Consider the following 6,922-nt stretch of genomic DNA (forward strand, 5'->3'; position numbering starts at 1 on the left):
CAGCCCTTGAGCTTTTGAGTAATACACATGGAGAATCACCCATTCACAGATACCCAGCACTGAGTGTGGAGTACTGGCTGGAAACTGGACTAACCAGGATCAAGGTCAATTGCTACGTGTTGGGAAGAGCCTTCTAACAGAGGAAAGAAAAAGGGAGGGAATGTGAGGATATTGGCATGTTCTCTGTGTCAGGCACTGAACCTACTGTTCTACCTCCATGCTCTTATTTAATCTTCCCGATAGATAAGTGAGGGAGGCATCTTAGCCCCATTCCACTGATTAGGAAACCAGGGCTAAGTTTTCTAGTTAGGACCAGGAGTTAAGCCTCAGGCTGTTTGCCTCTAAATAATGTACTTTTCCCACTAAGCCACATTGTTTGCTTTTCCTCTATAATAGCAGCTGTTTTAGCGGTGATGAGCTCCTTGTCCCTGAAAGTGTTTCAGGCAAAGGATAAATGCCGCTCCCTCAGGACAGGTTCCGGAGAAAGGCTAGACCAGAGATCTCTGAAGGTCTTTGTTCTCTTCCAAATTGAAACATTTGAGACAATTTCATTTCTAACACTAAGGAGAGAGATCTTTTATGCATGTGGAGATCTGGTGGCCAACTTCTATAAATTAAAATTTTAATTATACAATTCATGATTACATTCTAAGAAAAATCAAATACAATTTGATTTTTTCAAATCTCCATTTCCATCCTCTACTTTGATTATCAATTTGTCATGTATCTATCTAAGTATCTCCTGATTAGTAATATAAAAACTTATGTACATAAGGAAATATATAGTTTTATTGTTTCAAATCTCCATTTCATTTCAAATCTCCATTTCCATCCTCCACTTTCATTATCAATTTGTCATGTATCTACCTAAGTGTCTCCTGATTAGTAATATAAAAACTTATGTATGTAAGGAAATATATAGTTTTGTTGTTTTTCATATTAGTTGCATAGTTTTTGTAGAGACAAGGTCTTACTCTGTTGCCTAGGCTGGAGTGCAGTGGTGCGATCATAGCTCACCGTAACCTCAAGATCCTGGGCTCAAGTGATCCTACCACCTCAGCTTCCCTAGTAGCTGGGGCCACAGGCATGCACCACCACACCCAGCCCAAGTTGCATAGTTCTTTACGTATGAATGAGTGACTTGATTTTTTAACATGCTTACTAAATCATTGAATGCAGTTTTAAAAAGTGTGGTCCCTAGAATGAGGCTGCTGAATTTTAAACCCTAACTTACTGTGTTTGACTTCGGACGATTGCTCAACTTCCGTGCCTTAGTTTCCACCTTAGTAAAGTGGGTTTAATATTTAATAGTAGCACTCAACTCTTTGGGTCACTGTAAGGTTTTAATGAAACATTACTGTGTAAAGTGTTAAAACAGTATACCTGATACTTGTAATTTCAGGACATGCTGGCTGTCATTAAAATGTAGCTATGAGCTCTTCCTATGTCAGTTCGTATACCAAACCTTGTAAATGCCATGTGGTATTCCATGGTATGGATGCATATTACAGTATAATGACCCATTCTCCTTTTGATGGCCACTTATCTGTCTTCTGATTTTTCATGATGTTGAACAGTGCGACAGAGACTTCCCTGTGTGTGTCACTATGGATACGTGTGCAGTATTTCTCTAGGATGGTGTTGGAACTGGAATTGCTGGAGAGAAGAGTATGCACATTTTAAATTAGAAAAGATCTGCCAGATTGCCCTCCAAAAATGTGGTGCCAGTTCAGTCTCCTGCCACAACTATATGAGGCTGTTTCCCCACACTGCTGCCAACACTGGGGCCTATCAATCGTTTCATTTTTCTTCATCAGATGGGCAGACATTGAATCTACTGTGGTTTAGTTTGCATTTGTCTGATTACCACTGATGCTGAGGATCTTTTCACACGTTTCATGGCCACTTGGATTTCTTCTGTGAGTCGTCCTTTTATATCCTTTGTCCATTTTTCTATTAGGCGGTCTCTTTCTCACTGATGGGACGTTTCTTTCAGCTGCTGAATTGCTCTTTAGTTATGAGCATTCTGCTCTTCAGTTCTTCTACTTAAATTTTTTCCTTTTAATTTAAATGGTCATGCTTTTGGTTTCCAGGTTCTTTAATTGGTTCTTTTTTTTTTTCAAATGCCCATTATTGTTTCATAGATGACTTATTTCTTATTCCGCTGAGGAGAGATTAATGCACATCTCTTAAAGCCTCTTCTGTTTGCTTTATAGACTTGATATTTTCCTGGAAATCATTTCTGTTGTTGAGTTCAGCATCTTTCTTTTATGGTTATATTTTTCCTTAAATGCCTATAAATTTTAGGCTACGAAGTGGTCTTCCAACTTTAAATTTTCTGTCTATCATGAGTGGATACAGTTTTGTTTCCCAAATCCAGTGTCTTCATGCTGTAGGGGTTGGAGTTGACCGTGAATGGCTCATCTTTTGGGCATAGGGACTGTCTGAACTTTTTGGGTCTCTTGGGGCTTCCAAGGAACTGTGTGCATCTCCTCATTCCCTGACCTGCTGGAGGCAAACACCTACTGGAGTTCCTCAGCCCTTCCTCAGCTTGCTGTAACTGCTGTCCCACACTGACTCCTCTGACAAGCCCCTCCTGCATGTCTTTTGTTTTTCAAGGATTCTTCAATATGTTTCACTTTGTTGATGGCATTCCTTTTTGTTTTCCAGTACTTTTTATGAATTTATTTCTTTTTAAAGGCAGATTTTTTTCTGTCATTTCTAGAAATCTGAATGAGGGGAGACAGATGCATATTCTTAGTTTCTCTGTCTTGAACCAGTCTCTCTCTCATAGGAGTTTATTTCCCTATCTTGATTAAAAGTGGATTTTCCTTTTTTTCTCTTTTAGGAGGAAATTATCACTGTTTCAGGAGGAGAATTGCTTCAAGAACCCTGTGGACAGAGGGACAGCCCACCAGACTACCATCTGTTGTTTGAATAATTTTTTTTCCTTATCAGTTGGATTCTTTGGGCATCCTGTTTTTGAACTCAGCTTAAGAACTTCTTAACTCAAATCCTATGGCCTTCTGGAAGATCCACAACTATCCAGAGGAAAAAGTAGATTAATATGTCTCAAGGGATATGACATATGTGGCATAGGGCTGCTGATCTTATTTCCAGTGATCGGGACAGAAATTGCTAATAGCTCATGCAACTCTTTCATGAAGAGCTTAGCAAGAAACAAAAGCCTGTTTGTCTTGGCTTCTGTAAACTGAGCTCTTACAGTGCGTGGACCATGTTTTAATAATCCAAAATAATTCTAGTGCCGAACCCTGAATTTAACATGTGGTAGACATTCAGTAAATGTTTGTTGAATGAATGCACTTCTAAAAGTTTTCCAACAAATAAGCAGTGGTTTATTTTAAATTATTTCCTACTTGTCACTCTAAAATCATGGTGATAATAGAAGATTGTAAAGGATTTCTATGGAGGACGTAAATGCTGCATCGTTCATAATCTCCATTGTTACTCTCATTGATGTTATCATTGGAATTATTATCTAAGGTGAGCCCTAGTTTTCAGGGTAGCTGGTTGACACAGTTCTTCCTTATTTAACCTCTTCTTTTGCTACTCTCCTGTATCTTTGAATCATGTCTTGTTTCTGTTTTTGCAGTGGTTTTATGTAATCCTGCAGACATCCTCAAGACCTGGGATGAGTTAGAAATGCAAGAATGGTTTTTAGACATCTGATAAGGCCTACGCTCTCTGGAATGCGGCCCTATCTATGCAGGTTACTCCAATTATTAGCTCTGTCCTCATTGTCCTTTTAATTCTCTTGTCAACTTAATCTCAGTATGTTTCTTACATTAACAAGAAGACTCACCCAATAACTCCTCAATGGGTGATGGTGTCTGTTGGTGCATAGTTATGTTCCACAGTTATGGCTATATATACAGAGATAGTATATGGTGAAGATTACAGTCTTTACAGTTAAGAAGACTTGGGTTCAGATCCTCATCCTGGAACTTACTAGCATTATAGTGCAGCATTGTGTTTGGTGAGAGGAAAAGGATGAATGGACTCTAGGGATGTTAGGGAACGATTTACTTTACTCGATGGCTGTATCAAACATCTCCTGTGCCCCATTTCTTCTCTTGTCTCACCTGTTCCTTAGATCCTTGGTCACTTGTCTCCCACCACCCACCATCACTGTAACCAGTTGTGCATGAGCTCTGCTCTTCCTCCCTATGTTGGTCAGCATCACATGAGCATAAGCCAATGGTATCCTGCTGCGTGTTTCATCTCCCGTTGCTGCAGAGGAATGAAACAGAAGAGATGGGAAATGAATGCCCCATGTGATGAATCTTGTATGAATGGGAATCACAGGCTGGTAGATCGCTGCTTCTCCCTTCTTCCTGCAGGAACTATTCTGAGAGACATCTATTTGTATGTTCTTTTAGAAGACAGTCCTGCAAAATGGAGCAACCAGTCATGATGAAACCAAGTGGTGGCTGGATCAGTATGACACCCCCCTGCCCCTGTTTGTTCCTCCTCCTCTGCCTTGCCTCTCCTGCTGCTTTGGGATTGCACTTCTGAATGAAGTAGCAGCTTATAAGCTTTTGCCACAGGCTCTGCCTTTTGGGGAATCCAGGATAAGAACCTATCATACAGAAGTGTTCAATAATATCAATTTTGCACCTCAGCTCCATGGCTTCCTCCAGTCTGCCTGTCTCACTAAATGCGTAAAGTGAAATGATGGAAGGAACCTGCTTTTTGAACTCTAACGTGCCTTAAAATCATAACTGATTATCACTAAAATTGCCTTATTTTATGGACTCAGAGGAACCATGTTTTAGTTTTGGCTCCCTGATTTACCAACTATGTGACTTTGTTCAAGTCATTTAACTCCAGTAAACCTCAGTATGACTGAAAAGGGAATTTTCTGTATGGCCGTCACTAGGTTTATCTGCAGGTCAGTTAAATAATAAACATGAAAGCTCTGTCCAAATGAAAAAGGTATTTCTAACAACAACCACAATAAAAACAACAACTTAGTACTTAGCTGTGATGTGTCAGGGGATATGATGTGATGACTTTCAAGGTGTTGGAAGAAACTTCTGTTCCAAGAACTACCAGCAGCTTTGAAAGCAGACCAAGATGGGTTGAGACCCTGAATCCCTGGGCTGTTGTTCTTGTCACCCCTAATTAATATGTGAGAGACAACAGCTGAGTTTTCCATCCCTAACACATTTATTTCATTTTATTTGGGGCCTGCACTTTCTGCATGTCTCATATATTTTAGGTTTTACCTTTTTACCTGGCTTTAAAATAAATCCCTTGTAAGTTGTCCTGCAAATGAAATTACTGTCTGGAAAACTGCAGTTTCATCTTGAGAGTTTTATTATGCTAATAAATGTCAGGATTCTCAAATAAAGGAATTGACTTTTCTTTTTTTTCCCTGAGTCCTACAAATATAATAAAAAACAGTCGGTCAACTCCAAGACTCAGCAAAGGAAAAGTTTACAATCTATAACTAGAAAGAGAAGTTGTAAAACAAAAAACAAAAACACCATGCAACTTAATGGAAAATAAATTTCAAGGAATGAAAGAGTAACTTGGGGTACAGATCTGGAGAGATCTTTGTGTGGCAGAAGTAATTTTAATTTTAGGGACCATCTAAGGGGTGTGAGCTAAGAGGTTATGGAGAGTGTTCCCCTAGGAGGGGAACATGGGCTCAAAGATCTGGGAGCCTGGGGTCTTTGTCCCCCTTTTGTCCCTTTGATCATTATTCTCAGGACTAAATTGCAATCCTAGACGGATTTCTGTATTCTTTGGACTACAGTTTCTTCTGTCAAATTAGGTAAACATTGCCTATTTCAGAGAATGGCTGTGAAAATAAGATTTTGTAATAGTAATGACAGATACTGTTTTAAGCCGTGTGTGTGTGTGAGAACTCTCACAGCCATGCTTAAGGGAGACTGCTATCATCTTTATCTTGTACCTGGGGAAACTGAGGCACAGAGGTTCAGAATATTCCCAAGGTCATTTCCTTGGGAAGCACAGGGATTGACCACAGTCTTGTATCAGAGTCTGAGTAGACCTTAAACTGAGTAAACAAACACATGATGGTTGTTAAAAATGTAAGTTGTTCTTCCGCAGATCTGGTGTTGGGCATGAGGTTCTGTATTTCTGACAAGCTCCTAGGTGTTGCTGATGCTGCCAGACTATGGGTTACACTTGGAGAAGCTAGCCTGGAAAGCAGGGCTTGGCAAATTATAGCTGCAGGCCAAATTTGGCCTGTTGCTCGTGTTTCTACAGCCTGAGAGATAAAAATGGTTTTTGACATTTTTAAATGGTTGAAAAAAATTAAAAAGAATAATAATATTTTGTGACCTGTGAAAATTACATTAAATTCAAATTTCAGCTTCCGAAATAAAGTTTTATTGGAATTCAGCCATACTCATTTGTTTACATATTGTCTTTGGCCGCATATGGCCCGTAAGGCCTTAAATATTTACTCTCTGGGCCTTTACAGAAAAAGTTTGCCGATTCCTGCTTTAAATTATGATACATCTGTTAGAAATTAGTTTGCTTTCTTTCTCTGCTTTATCTAAATCTACTCTTTTAGCACCATCGTTTATACTTCGGAGAAATCTAAGTGAATGTATTAAATTTTCTAGTAGTGTTCCATTTTAATTTTGAATCTCAGCTCTAGAAAAAGGAGATCTCTTCCTTGTGAAAGACTTCTAACCAGATGTAAGTGAGTAGTACCACAATTATGTAGATATTTAACATGGGCATATGATCATTTACCTTCTAGATTTATTATATTTCCTACACGTAGCTGTGTATTTATATGTTTTGCCCTTCAGTCTGTGAGGTCCTGGAAGTCAGGCAATGCCATATTTATCTGAGTATTTTAGGGTTCCTGGAATAGTTGATACGAAATTACATCTGTGATGTATTAGGAACAGACAGATTG

General features: G+C 39.0%; 1 pseudogene; it reads left to right on the top strand.

Annotated features, from left to right (window-relative positions):
* LOC135273926 (SH2 domain-containing protein 4B-like) overlaps positions 1 to 3,655 on the top strand; it is a 42,859-nt pseudogene extending 39,204 nt beyond the window's left edge.
* The last annotated feature ends 3,267 nt before the right edge of the window (positions 3,656 to 6,922 follow it).

This window comes from Aotus nancymaae, unplaced genomic scaffold, assembly GCF_030222135.1.
Source record: "Aotus nancymaae isolate 86718 unplaced genomic scaffold, 86718_ANA_hifiasm-v0.15.2.pri h1tg000010l, whole genome shotgun sequence".
In the NCBI taxonomy this organism is placed as follows: Eukaryota; Metazoa; Chordata; class Mammalia; order Primates; family Aotidae; genus Aotus; species Aotus nancymaae.